This window comes from Budorcas taxicolor, chromosome 14 (genome assembly GCF_023091745.1).
Source record: "Budorcas taxicolor isolate Tak-1 chromosome 14, Takin1.1, whole genome shotgun sequence".
In the NCBI taxonomy this organism is placed as follows: domain Eukaryota; kingdom Metazoa; phylum Chordata; class Mammalia; order Artiodactyla; family Bovidae; genus Budorcas; species Budorcas taxicolor.
Genome location: NC_068923.1, coordinates 76,402,488 through 76,417,106, shown reverse-complemented (window position 1 = coordinate 76,417,106; position 14,619 = coordinate 76,402,488).

The following is a 14,619-nucleotide window of genomic DNA, read 5'->3' as shown; positions in this document are numbered from 1 at the left end:
AGAGTGACCTGAAATTACATTCCCCAGTGGTAAAACAGCCAGAAAAGCACACCGTTGAGGATGTTAATTAACCCCCTACAGGATACACAAGATAGAAAATAACCACTTGGAGAGCTGCAGAGTCTCCCTAATCCTCATCAGATCAATGCAGCTGCCATCGTTCTGGGCACGTTTCTTTTCAGTGCCAGGAATGGTGCCAAATGAGAGGCTCTGGGGGGTTCCAGCCTCCCTGCCCTTCTGCCACCAGGGATCACCAGCCAAGGTTTGATGACTTGATCTGACAGAGGCATTTGGTCCCCTGGGATCCCCTCCTACTCTCAATGTGTCTGCCTGCAGGGCTCACAGAGGTGCAGATGGCTGGCCTGGCTGGCCACTCAACAGTGTAAGAAACGTGGTCCTTAATGAGAAGGACTGGATTGGCTTTGACAGAATGATTGGAGGTTCTCATTGGCTGAAATTCTCTTATCTGGGAGTTTTACCAGATTATGGGGGAAAACAGAGGGCTGTATTCACTGCCCGTTAGTCTACTCCTTTTACAGTCTTTGGTGGACGGAAGAAAAGACATACAAAGCGTGGGTGTTCATGAGTGTCACAGGAGAGCAGTCAGAGTCCGTGAGACCTTAGTTGCTAGCAGTTACCGAAATTGCAAGTCTACGTGCCGGATGCATAGTGAGGCCCATCAGTACTAAAACGTCAGAGTTTGGAACAGAGAAAGGTTTATTACAGATTCATACAAGGAGATGGGTGGAGATTCATGCCCTAAGAAGCCCAAAGTTACTGAAAGCTTTCAGGAAGTCCCTTTAAAAGCAAAAGTGACGGATGGGTGTGGTGAGTTGTTGCAAACTTCTCGGTGTCAGCTCCTTCATTCTTGAGGTCTGGTCATAGTCAGGTAATGATGATCTTGTAAATCTCTACCAGATGAATGATATTCTGTGTCATGACCAGAAAGGGCAAGATCCCAAAGCACAGCTCTCACCCTCCAAGGTCCCAGTCCTGGCTGAGAGGAGGCGGATCTCAGTTGGCAGCTCCTTCAGGGCCAGGTTCCCACACCCTTCCCGGCTGTCATCCCTGAGGGAGCCAGGCATCCAACCCAACTGGTCCTCAGTCTCCTCAGGTGGCCCAAAGGGCGAGACCAGGTCTCACAGGTCAGGCAGACGGCCACTGCTATTAGGTCACAGAGAGAGGGAGCGGGGAGAGGTTCACTGCTCCTCGAGGCCTGGGCCATGGCTAGTGGGGGCCTTGGTGAGGGCTCTGGAGCCCTCAGGATGTGCTTCCCAGTCTGTTCCCTGGGTCCCCCAGCTCACCTGCTGGCCCAAGGCTGGGTGAGCTGGCGGGTCTCCAGGAGAAGGCCTGAATCTGCCTCTTACTCACTCTCCACCTGACGACCACCACACCAGTGACCCTTGGCTGAACTGCTTCCCTAATAGTCCCTCATTGACAGTTAGTTACTTGTGAGCAGAGTCCACTGTGGTGCTGACCAATAGCTTAGCAGGACAAGTAATGGTTGTTCATCGACAGTTGGTTGCTTGTGGGTGGGGCCACCTGAGGCACCAATCAATGGCTAAGACCTGTTGCCTAGTAACAGGGTGTGGAGCAATGGCTGCCTGCGGAGGGCTCCGTTCATCCCGCTTTATTGCAGTAACAGTAAGAACGGTAGGTAATGTTTATTGATTATTTGCTGTCTGCCCTGTGCCATGCTAAGCACTTTATGTCTAAGTGTCCCCGTTTAAGACTCATGACTCCCCTACGATGTAGCTACTATTTTTATTCTCATTGAACAGAGGAAGAAACAGATTCAGTACAGTAATTTGCTCCAGCTGAGATGGCTGAAGGAGGGTCTCACTCCGAACCCACCTACCAAAGAACTCATGGCCCTACGTAGTCGGTGGTCACTTTCCCAAACATAGGGGATTTCTGAGCATCTACCTGTTTCCAAGGTTGGTGAACTTGTTTCGTCTCAAGCATGTCACATCCAGACAATGACTGACATCGAGGAAGGAGAAGACAGAAAACCCAGACAGCAGGCCCTGCCCTGAGCCCCACTCTAGGTTGCAATGCTTGCTCCTAATGATGACAGTGGATTAAAATGAAAACGTTAAGTCATGACCCTTGCTTCAAAAAGTCAATGGTGAATACATGTTTTTGAATGATTTTCTCCCAAATGGTTAACATGGAAAGTGTTGGCTGTCAAAGGGAAAAGCTTCTGTTATCTGGGGTATGCAGAAAGCTGCATCCTCAGTACCACTGGGTCAATGAGATAGCTTTGTATTAATATTCTAACATACTGATGCATTTTGAGATGATAAGGCTCCAGTTTTGCAGGATCCCATAGGTGGATCAGATGGTAAAGAATCCACCTGCAATGCAGGAGACCTGGGTTTGATCCTTGGGTTGGGAAGATCCCCTGGAGGAGGGCATGGCAACCCACTCCAGTATTCTTGTCTGGAGAATCCCCATGGATAGAAGAGCCTGATGGGGTATAATCCATGGGGTTGCAAACAGTTGACAACGACTGAGCTACTAAGCACGGCACAACACATAGGTGGATCAAGAGACGAGGAAAACTGTTTCATTCTGCTGTCATTCACTCCTTCCTGCCCTGCTTAGAACTCATCATAGGTTGTCCTGGTCTTGGCTGTCTGGTTCATATAAACACACGCACGAAAAATGGTCCACACTGCATCCACGCATTGATAATAGCAATGTTTACATGTGTCTGCTTTGGGCCAAGACACTGCTAGGCACTTGCATACAATATTTTCTTTAATTCTCTTATTTTCCCCATGGGATAAGTATTATTATGTTCATTTTACAGAGAAGAAAACCAAAGTAAAGTGAGCTCGAATAACTTGCTTAAGATTACAGAGAGAGTAAGTAGTTTAGGCCCGGATTTGTATACCAATCTTTTCCCCAAATCCTTGTCTTTTTCAGACAATCTCATTGCCTTGAGTCGTGATGGGCAGAGAAAATACCCTGGACAGCTTGGGATCTTCATACATGGAGACAGAACTGAGAGCAGTGTCTGTAAATATAATAATGTGAAGTTATTACAATATTATAATAGGTTGTAATAAAACAGGTTGATTAAAGAAAAGAAAACGATCCACGTACATGTATATGATCAGTTTATTCAGAATGAGAGGGATCTTTTAAAATCATCATCTTGGGAGACTGTAATTCCTTCCAAATACTATCCAAACTGCTTTCCATTCCGTTTGCAAACTGTGTTCACAACTTGTTCACACTCTCCTTCCTGCCTGGTTTCGCTTGGCTACAGCTCCACCACATAATGATATCTCCCAGCTTGATCACATACCTTGCTCACCAGGCTTACTTTCAAATGACTCCACTTGTTTCCAAATAATCAAATGCACCCATTTGAGGCTATGGAGAACTTTTCATAAAAATCTACAGCAAGGCTCTAGGGACAGTTTTAAAATACAGTGAGCTATGGCAACGTGGTTTGAAAAACATTTGCCATTTGGATGTATAAGCTCTGATTTATTTGTTAAAATAATAATTAAAGTTGTCCTTGAATTTCTCAAGTGGTCCAGTGGTTGAGGCTCCATGCTTCTAATTCAGAGGGCACGGGTTTGATCACTGGTCTCGGAAGTTCCATATGCTGTGGGGAGTGGTAAAAAAAAAAAAAAAGACATACTATTTGCTGTCACCCAGCACGTTACACTAACCCTTCCCTGGCTTCTTTCATTATGCTTTGTTGGCTGCCGCTGGGTTTCTCAGCTGAGATAGAATTTGGAAGCCCACCAATGAGACATCATTTGATACATTAATAATTAGAAGGGATAGGATTTGATGTGGAGAAGGAAATGGCAACCCATTCCAGTATTCTTGCCTGGAGAATTCCATGGACAGAGAGGAGCCCGGCAGGCTACAGTCCATGGGGTTGCAAAAAGTCAAACACGACTGAGCGCCCAAGGACAGGATCTGATGAGAGTCTAGTGCCATGATTTTCTTGTGGGGGCAATGCTTCCTTTAGCCTTCATAGGATCACTCTTTACCCAAGCGGCATTTTGTAGGCTTCTGATTTGGATCTAGCAAATCTGGTGTGGGGGATGGGTGAGAGAAACATAGGCTTAAAGGAGTAAAGACTATCATGGGTTTGAGGTTTTCCTTAATAAGGTCAGTATGAAAAGAATAGCAGGAAAGAAAGCGGTAAGAGTATCCAGAGAACAGGTGATATGATCAATATTCGTGGCATCCTCTTTTGTTCTTCCTAAGGTTCCCTCATCTCGGGCTTGAATTATCTCTGAGTGGTGTAGATCTGGGGATTCCCGGGTGGTGCAGTGGTAAAAGAATCTGCTTGCCAGTGCAGGTGATGCAGGAGAGGTAGGTTTGATCCCTGGGTCGGGAAGATCTCCGGAAATAGGAAATGGCAACCCACTCTAGTGTTCTTGCCTAGAAAATTTCATGGACAGAGGAGCCTGCTGAGCTATAGTCCATAGAGTCACAAAGAGTCAGACACAACTGGGCATGCACGCATGGTATAGGCCTAGGATATTGAGAATATAATTTTTCTTGGTGCTGCCCCTAATTTCAACAGACCAAGCCGTGATTCTACCACTTACCATCCATGTGAGTTTGCTGTACCCCTCACACCTGTAATGGAGCCAAGAAACACCTAGTATCATGTTGGTAAACCAGTTCAAGTTTGGTCTGATTTTAATGCCACTGAAACAAGAGATTATTCAACTGGCTATTGAGTAAAGTGTCAGCATCATTCTCAAAAAACATGTTTTGAGACACTGGTAAGCAGGTAACATCTTACCAACAATGAAACATTAAAAGATCATACTTAATGTACTATATTGTATCTAAACCAGGGGTCCTCAAACTAGCACCAATAACTACCTGGAGAACTTCCTCAAAATGCACTAACTCAGCCCTATCCCTTCTAAGGTCCTAGAAGGGCCTCAACATCTGTATTTTTGAGGATTCTGCAGCTGATTATAGTTCATATAGTTCATAAGGCTGAGAACCATGGTCTTTGTGGAATTCTTGGGAACCTGTGGAGAAAGACAAACAACTCTAAAAAAAGAAATGAGAATTAAAAAAATAAAATTAATATATCTTTATTTTCATTACACGTTCACTTTCAACACAGCAGAGTGAAATCACTTAGGAGAGAACTCACATTTGCTGAGAAGATGAAATGCACTGAGTACATTACATACTGTATCAGTCAAAAGGTAATCAGGAAAACAAATTATACAAGGTATTTCCTTGTATAATTAAATTTATATTTACAAGGTATTTCCTTGTAAATACTAGAGGGTATTTAACAGAGTGAATGAATTTCACAGGTGTTGGAACATCCAAAAGGGAGCAGTGAGGTGAGTAAACATAGGAAGCACCTTGAAGGCCAGGTGTACAAAAGGATAGCGGTATAACCAGAACCTAGGAATGCAGAAGAAAGGCCACCACTTTGGGAGTCGGGCTGCTGCAGGGCCATCATGCCCCTGGTAGCAGGATGGCCGAGGTGGCACTGTGTGGCTAGGACCTCTGAGAAAGTGGCTTGACAATGGTGCTAGGAGTGTCAAAAGGTGTCACAGTCACAGGAGTCAAAAGAAGGTGTAACGGGACTTTCCTTGGGGTGCGGTTGCTAAGACTCCTTGCTTCCAATGCAGGGGGCCTGAGTTTGATCCCTGGTAAGTGAACTAGATCCTACACACCACAACTAAGATTGAAGCTCCCAAGTGCTGCAACTAAGACCCGGGGCAGCCAAGTAAATAAACAATAATTTTTTTAAAATGGTGTGAGGAAGAAGTGTTTCATCCTCTTTCCTCCTACTTTCCATGTCCCCCTTGTGCCTTCCATCGCAGACCCCAACTGGAAATCAGCTAGCAAGGGAATCTGGGAAATATAATTTGCAGACTCGAAACTGACAGTATTACAAATAAAAATACAGGAGGGTGTATATGGAAATGAGAGATAATGGAAGACAGCAAACATACTAGTCAATTCATTGAATGCTCGGCAAAACCATGAATAAGTGGAAAAACTGAAGTTCAAGCCAGAGTTTAACACCGGAATCCTTGATTGTGCAGTAAGTTGTAAACAGTTGAACTCAATTTACCTTTAGACTCTGCCCTTGCCTTTTTCTTGTAGCATTTATTCAGCACCACCTGTGTGTCAGGTCCTGTGCTAGACACTTAGGCTATTCTTATCCTACTTAGTTTTTGAACTTAGTGCAGGTCCTGCTGATGCAAAGTTGCCCAGTCTACAGTTGAATTAGAAAACGTGTACACCCGGGGCGGATTCATGTTGATGCGTGGTAAAACCAATACAGTATTGTAAAGTGAAATAAAAAATAAAAAAACAACAACAAAAAAGGAAGAAGCTCCCTGCAAAGGCTAAAGTAACCACCCCCCCAAAAAGGAAAACTAAAGAAGAATAAAACCTGTTTCTTGAATTACGAAGATACTTCTGTACTTGTGCGTTTGTTTATTTACAATGATTTTAATTATGTGGAAAACTTAGGTTTAAAAAGTACCGTAATTAATGGGAAATAAGAATATTGTCCTAAATTATTTAGTATGTCACTTTAATCAAATTCACTTTATTTCAGAGCATAATTACTAAATAGATGTGTGTGCATAGCACTAAGCATGGATTCCATAGAGCATATAAGAAAACTATATGATGGGGACTCTTCTCAAGAAACCTGTTGTCTAGTTCTGAAGCTAAGACTTAGGTACAGGGAACACAGTATGAAAATATAAAGATCAAGAAATGCTATGGGAAGTCAGAGTGGGCTGGGCTTGTCAGGAAATATTTTGGGGAGGAGATGAGACTTGAGGGGATGGTAAAGTCAATATGCGTGTGGAGAAGGGGAGGAAATATTCCTAATTAGGGAAGAGCATAAGCAAAAGCTGGGAGGTGGGGTGTGACTCCCTGTTTTGAATGACAGTAAAGAGACTGGGGGTACTGGTAAGAGAGGAATGTTAAGGTGGCTTGGAGACCCCCCAGCCACGTGACCCCCGGGGGGCGTGCACACGACATGCACACCCCAGAGGGGCGATTGATCATCAAGCGACGCTCAGAGCCTCTTGGGGCTGAGTCCCAGTGGTACCCCGCCATGTCCATTCTCCCCCTTTCTTATTGTAAGAGAAGCTTAAGCTGGGCACTTGGCCAGCCTCCCTTGTGGCTACCTGTGACAGTGTAACCAGATTCTGGCTAATGGGGCATCAGCAGAAGTGAAGAGTGCAATTTCCAGGTCATGCTCCAGAAAGGAAGTAAGTTTATATTCCACTGCTCCTCTCTCTCAGAAACTTCCCTGGCATTTGTAAAGAATCTGCCTGCAATGCAGGAGACCCAGGTTCAATCCCTGGGTTGGAAAGACCCCCTGCAGAAGGGAATGACAACCCACTCCAGTATTCTTGCCTGTAGAATTCCGTGGACAGGGAGGCCTGGCAGACTACAGTCCATGGGGTCACAAAGGGTCAGACACAACTGGGCAAATATCCTATCCTCTCTCTCTTGTCCTGCAGGCTGAAGTGTGGATGTGAGGGTTGAGCCCTTTGGGACTGAGTGGATAAGGGGAGCATCCTAGGAGTAGCAGATAAATAATCTGGAAGAAGTCTAGATTCCCAAGATTGATAAACTGCCATGCCAGCCCTGGAAAGCCTACTCTAAGTGATAAATAAGAGGAAGGATTCCATCTGAGAAGCGCAGGGGAGCCATTGTCCTCAGGTACCCAGAGCACTGAATGGAGATCCTGGCATTTGTTCTACCTGAAGCAGAAATGTAAGCCTGCCTTATCCACACATTTACATAATTGTTACCAGGAGTATCTTTTGGGAAGACCTTTTAGAGAATGGGTACAGCAGTGGGAAGAGCAAGTTTTCTCTCCATATGTCAAGCAGGGACATTCAAGATTTTGGCCAAGCATGCTCTGAAGGAATGTGGAGTTCGCTGCAAATCCAGAAAGCTGCTGTGAGATCTTACAGTTGGTGTGGGGGAGGTAGTAAAAACACTAATATTTCTGGAATGGAAGCTTTAGTTGAGTGCAAGAAAGATAATATAACTTGGAACAAATGGCCTTTGAAATCAAAGCCCTCTTTTGCAGATGATCTGACCCGACTTTTTGGTTGGCTCTTTTCAAAATAATCCCCACGAAAGGATGAGTCATTGCACTGGCTCCAAATTTGCACCATCCTTCTCTTCCCTGGAAGAGCAATAAGCAGAGATCCTAAAACCAGACTTGGGGAGGAGGGGTAGCACTGATGGTTTTCAGATTCTGAATTCTTTCATGTTAAAGGGTTGCCTGCCTGCCTGCTAAGTCGCTTCAGTTGTGTCCAACTTTTTTTGACTCCATGTAGCCCGCCAGGATCATTTGCTTGTAGCATTCTCCAGGCAAGAATACTAGAGTGAGTTGCCATGCTCTCCTCCAGGGAATCCTCCTGATTCAATATTGAATTCATGTCTCTTATGTCCCCTGTGTTGGCAGGCAGGTTCTTTATCACTGGCACCACCTGGGAAGCCCGTTAAAGGGTTACATGTTAACTTCTAAAACAATTGAGGTGAACTTCACATAACATAGAATTAAGCATTCTAAAGCAAACCACTTATTGTCATTCAGCACATTCATTATGTTGTATGCATCTATCTAGTTCCAAAGCATTTTCACTGTCCCTGTACCCACTAAGCAATGATTTCTCATTCTTCTCTCCCCCAGTCCCTGGCAACCATCAACCTTCTTTTTGTTTCTAGGATTTACCTATTTTGGATATTTCACATACATGGAATCATGCAACATGTGACCTTTGGTGTCTGGCTTTTTTTCACTTAGCATAATGTTTTCAAGGTTCATCTGTGATGCAACAGGTATCGATGTCTCATTCATTTTTATGGCTGAATAATATTTCATTGCATGGACATACAACATTTTGTTTATCCTTGCATTTGTTGGTGGGCATGTGAATTGTTTCTATTGGGCAACTGTGAATAGTGCTGCTCTGAACATGTACCTGTTTGAGTCCTGAGTCCCATTTTTAATGAGAGTAAATCTTAAGATTCAGAGAGAGTTAGGAGTATCTGAAAGATACTTAAAAGAGAATTAGGAGTATCTGAAAGTTCACTGGAACTTTCTCTACCTCTCAACATGTCAGAGGCGCACACCTCTATTAAGGAGTTGCCACAGTGTACAAGCTCAGTTCTAATGGCCCCCAGAGTTGTAGAAGAGTGATACTGAGTGTGAAAGAGAACGCTGACGCATGGACCCCCCGCCCCCACCTCCTTCCTTGCTTTGGCCACTTCCTATGTTTGAAAATCCAAGCAGGCACAGTGTTAACTGAGGCTGAAGCCCATTTCCTCTCTGTGTGATGCACAACCTACCAGGTTGTTCTCTTCATTGCTGTTCTGTCCGATTGGCTCAAGGCCGTTTGCTCTCACACACTCTAGAGACGCCTTCATGACTTTATTGGGCAAACAGAACTTCCCAGGTTAGAACTGAAGGAACCCCAGGCCTCCTGATGAGAGACAGAGGACAACTGGGACAGGGGGCCAGTTCTGCAAAAATAATGATTAGCTGCTACTTATTGCAAAGAGTTGACCCACTGGAAAAGACCCTGATGCTGGGAGGGATTGGGGGCAGGAGGAGAAGGGGATGACAGAGGATGAGATGGCTGGATGGCATCACCAACTCGATGAATATGAGTTTGAGTGAACTCCGGGAGTTGGTGATGGACAGGGAGGCCTGGTGTGCTGCGATACATGGGGTCGCAAAGAGTTGGACACAACTGAGCGACTGAACTGAGCTGACTGATTGAGCATTACCTGGGAATGAGACAGTATTCTTACTTAATCCATTCAATAGCCCTGTGAGGCAGGCACTATTATCACCATCTTATAGATGAGGAAATTGAGGCTAGCAAATCACAAATACTTTCTTAAATTTACTCAGCTAGTAAACAGTGAGGTTGGGGATCAAACTCAGGCAGCGTGACCCTGCACCGGAACTCTTAATCTCGACTCTCACAAGGGACTTTCTGCTAGGTGGGCCAGGGAAGAAAGGATTTTGGCTGGAAATAGGTTCTGGGGACCATATGAGTGATGCTGACAGGGAGCTGGGAGAGGGAGGATGTGGCTGGATCAGAGAGCAGCAAATTGCCAGGCTCAAAAAGGATTCAGGAAGGAGTGCTTCCAGATCAGAACTGGTTCTTACACCGAGCGCTGGACACAGCACAGTTCATCATGGGATGATTTGTTCATTAATAAGGGAAGACGAGACCAAAAGACATCTGTGCCAGTTGGCTTTGGAGCCACAACTCCCCAAGATGTCTCGAGCATCCTTGTAGAATCAGCTCCTACCATGATGTCTGGGGCTTGTGGCTGGCACTGGATAAAGATCTGCAGAGGGGGATGAATGGACACATACGTGTGTATCATCACAGTGTCTCTGAGGCTAGGACATTGCAGTTGCCTCCCCTCAGGCAGTGTGACACTGTTTATTTTGTCATTTGGATCCATATTGCCTGAGACAACTTCCAAGGCCACTAACAAGGGGTGCTAGTCTCCCGGGGCTGCTGTAACAAGTGATTGCAAACCTCATGGCCCAAAACAACAGAAATCAACTGCCTCCCAGTTCTAGAGGCCTGGAATTTGGCATAGGTGTCTGAAGGCTCTGGGACGAATCCTTTCCTGCCTCTTCTAGCTTCTGGGAGCGCCAGGCATTCCTTGGCTTGTGATGGGCTCCATCGTCACATGACCTTCTTATCCAGTGTCCCTCTGCCTTCCTCTTACAAGGAACCTTGTTACCGGATTTAGACCTACCTCAGTTCAGTTCCCGTCTATGGGGTCGCACAGAGTCGGACACAACAGAAGTGATTTAGCAGCAGCAGCAGTTCAGTTCAGTTGCTCAGTCGTGATCAACTCTTTGTGACCCCATGAATCACAGTACACCAGGCCTCCCTGTCCATCACCAACTCCCAGAGTTCACTCAAACTCATGTCCATCAAGTCAGTGATGCCATCCAGCCATCTCATCCTCTGTCATCCCCTTCTCCTCCTACCCCCAATCCCTCCCAGCATCAGGGTCTTTTCCAATGAGTCAACTCTCCTCATGAGGTGGCCAAAGTACTGGAGTTTCAGCCTCAGCATCAGTCCTTCCAATGAATACCCAGGACTGACCTCCTTTAGAATGGACTGGTTGGATCTCCTTGCAGTCCATGGGACTCTCAAGAGTCTTCTCCAACATGACAGTTCAAAAACATCAGTTCTTTGGTGCTCAGCCTTCTTCACAGTCCAACTCTCACATCTATACATGACCACTGGAAAAACCATAGCTTTGCCTGGATGGACCTTTGTTGGCAAAGTAATGTCTCTGTTTTCAATATGCTATCTAGGTTGGTCATAACTTTCATTCCAAGGAGTAAGTGTGTTTTAATTTCATGGCTGCAGTCACCATCTGCAGTGATTTTGGAGCCCCCCAAAATAAAGTCTGACAGTGTTTCCCCATCTATTTCCCATGAAGTGATGGGACCAGATGCCATGATCTTCGTTTTCTGAATGTTGAGCTTTAAGCCAACTTTTTCACTCTCCTCTTTCACTTTCATCAAGAGGCTTTTTTAGTTCCTTTTCATTTCTGCCATAAGGGTGGTGTCATCTGCATATCTGAAGTTATTGATATTTCCTCCGGCAATCTTGATTCCAGCTTGTGTTTCTTCCAGTCCAGCATTTCTCATGATGTACTCTGCATAGAAGTTAAATAAGCAGGGTGACAATATACAGCCTTGATGTACCCCTTTTTCTATTTGGAACCAGTCTGTTGTTCCATGTCCAGTTCTAACTGTTGCTTCCTGACCTCCATATAGGTTTCTCAAGAGGCAGGTCAGGTGGTCTGGTATTCCCATCTCTCTCAGAATTTTCCACAGTTTATTGTGATCCACACAGTCAAAGGCTTTGGCAGTCAATAAAGCAGAAATAGATGTTTTTCTGGAACTCTCTTGCTTTTTCAATGATCCAGAGGATGTTGGCCATTTGATCTCTGGTTTCTCTGCCTTTTCTAAAACCAGCTTGAACATCTGGAAATTCACAGTTCACGTATTGCTGAAGCCTGGCTTGGAGAATTTTGAGCATTACTTTACTAGCGTGTGAGATGAGTGCAATTGTGCAGTAGTTTGAGCATTCTTTGGCTTTGCCTTTCTTTGGGACTGGAATGAAAACTGATCTAGATAATCAGAATGATATCATCTCAAGGCCATAAATTTAATTACAGCAGAAATCACCCCCTTTCCACACAAGGTCATCTTCACAGGTTCCAGGTATTAGGGCACAGGCATATCTTTTGGGGAGGGCACCATTCAACCTACTGTCCAGGGCCCAAAGCCCCAGACAGACATAAAGAGAAAGCAATGGTTCCAGTGGGGCTGAACTTCTCCCTCTGCTTCATCATAGCGAGCAGCTGTCTGCAAGGGGTGGGGTGGGGTAGGGGGGAGATGGGGAGGGGCGGGTAGTTAGAGAGATGGACAGAGTATAACAAGCTGGATTTAGTTTTCCTTAACCTCCTTCTGTTTGGCCACTCTGAAGCCATACTTCCCTTTCCCTGCTTCGAGCACCAGCCTCATTCTTTGGCAGAGTCTTCAGCATCTGGATAACCCAAGCTGTGGACCTGGGAAAGTGTGATGGCCACTTTTTTTTTTTTCTCAGCCACATAGAATGTGGGAGTCTTAGTTCCCCCACCAGGGATCAAACTTGTGCCCCCTACAGTGGAAGTATGGAGTCTTAACCACTGGACCACCAGGGGAAGTCCCTGTAATGGCTAATTTTATGCAACAACTTAGGTGGGCCAACTTGTCCAGATATTTGGTCAAATATTATTCTAGATGTTTCCATGAGAATATTTTTAGATGAGCTTTCCATTTAAATCAGTAGACTTTGAGTAAAGCAGATTGTCCTTCACAATGTAGGTGATGGTGGTTTAGTTGCTAAGCTGAGTCCAACTCTTGCAACCCCATGGACTGTAGACTGCCAGGCTCCTCTGTCCAGGGGATTTCCCAGGCAAGAATACTGGAGTGGGTTGCCATTTCCTTCTCCCAGGGATCTTCCCAAACCAGGGATCAAACCTGGGTCTCCTGCACTGCAGGCAGATTCTTTACCAACTGAGCCACCAGGGAAGCAATATAGGTGAGCCTCATGCAACCAGATAAGGTCTGAAAACAAGAAAAGGCTGAGTTTTCCGGAGTTGAAGAGTGAATTCTGTAGCATATGGCCTTTGAACTTGAACTGCAACAATGGCTTATCCCTGGGTCTCTAACCTGCATCTAAGATCATCCTACAGATTTTAGACTGGCCAAGTATCCCAAGTCACATGATCTAATTCCTTAAAATAAATCTCTCGCTTGCTCTCTACATGTATGCGCATTCTATTGGTTCTGTTTTTCTGGGAAATTCCTGAATAATACAGAAAGTCTCTACCTTTCCCACCTAGACAGCAACTTTCTCAAGGGTGGGACTAGGGTCTTCTCTATGTTCTGTGCTCAGCGCTCTTCATCTTCCCTCTCCTTCTGGTCTATATCCAGACCCTAAAGTTTCTATCTCTGAGAAAAACTGACTTTGAACGTGGATACGAAACTCATATTGAGTCTGTGGTATACTCTCTCAAACTGCTCAGTACAACTTGACTCCAACCAGGAAGTTACTCAATAGGATTCATGGAGGGGGACCATTTGAATACAAGAAATGCCAGGAACGGAATGACTGTATTGACCCAGGTAGGGCTCCAGAGGTACCAGTCAGGCTGAGAAGAGCAGCAGCAATGCAAGAGAAAATAGAGAATGCAGCGTGCATTAACAGCTAGTCAAGGTTTCCCAACAAGCAAGGAGGACCCAGAATCAGGGCCATGTGGGTAAGGATCCACCTGGCACGATCTGGAAGCAAATGCCAAGGAACAGAGACAGCCCATGGAGCAGGCTGTGTGAGGGAGCAGGAGGGATGGGCCTGATGAACTGTGCTGACAAGGGGAATTGTTTCAGCCACCTTCAGTCCTGTTTTTGCCACTTCATAAAGAACATGTAGGGCTTCCATGTTCTTCCACAGGAAAACCATTTAGTTGCAAGAAAATTTGTCTTCAGGGCTTTGACATTCTAGCACTGGGAAAGGGAGAAATCATCTTTCTAGCCTGTGGGCTGATTGGGAGTTCTCTTCTCTATGGCCCTGGGGGCACATTGCCCTTCCTAAAGGGCTGGAGGGAGAGAGATCCAGATCAATACCAAGGGTCTGCTGTCAGGCAGTTAAAGCACAACCAGACTTCAGAAATGTGGCCGCAAGACTGCTCTCTCTGTCTGTGAGTTTGCTTCTGTTTCATAGAAAAGTTCATCTGTGCTATATTTTAGATTCCACATATATGTGATATCATATGGTATTTGTCTCTCTCTTTCTGGTTTATTTTGCTTAGTATGATAATCTCTAGGTCCATTCATGTTGCTGCCAATGGCACGATTTCGTTCATTTTCATGGCTAAGTAGTATTCCACTGTATTTATGTACCACATTGTCTTTATCCATTTATCTGTTGATGGACATTTAGATTGTTTCCATATCTTGATTATTGTAAATAGTGCTACCGTGAGCTTTACTTCAAGTAAAAAAAAATTTTTTTTTTT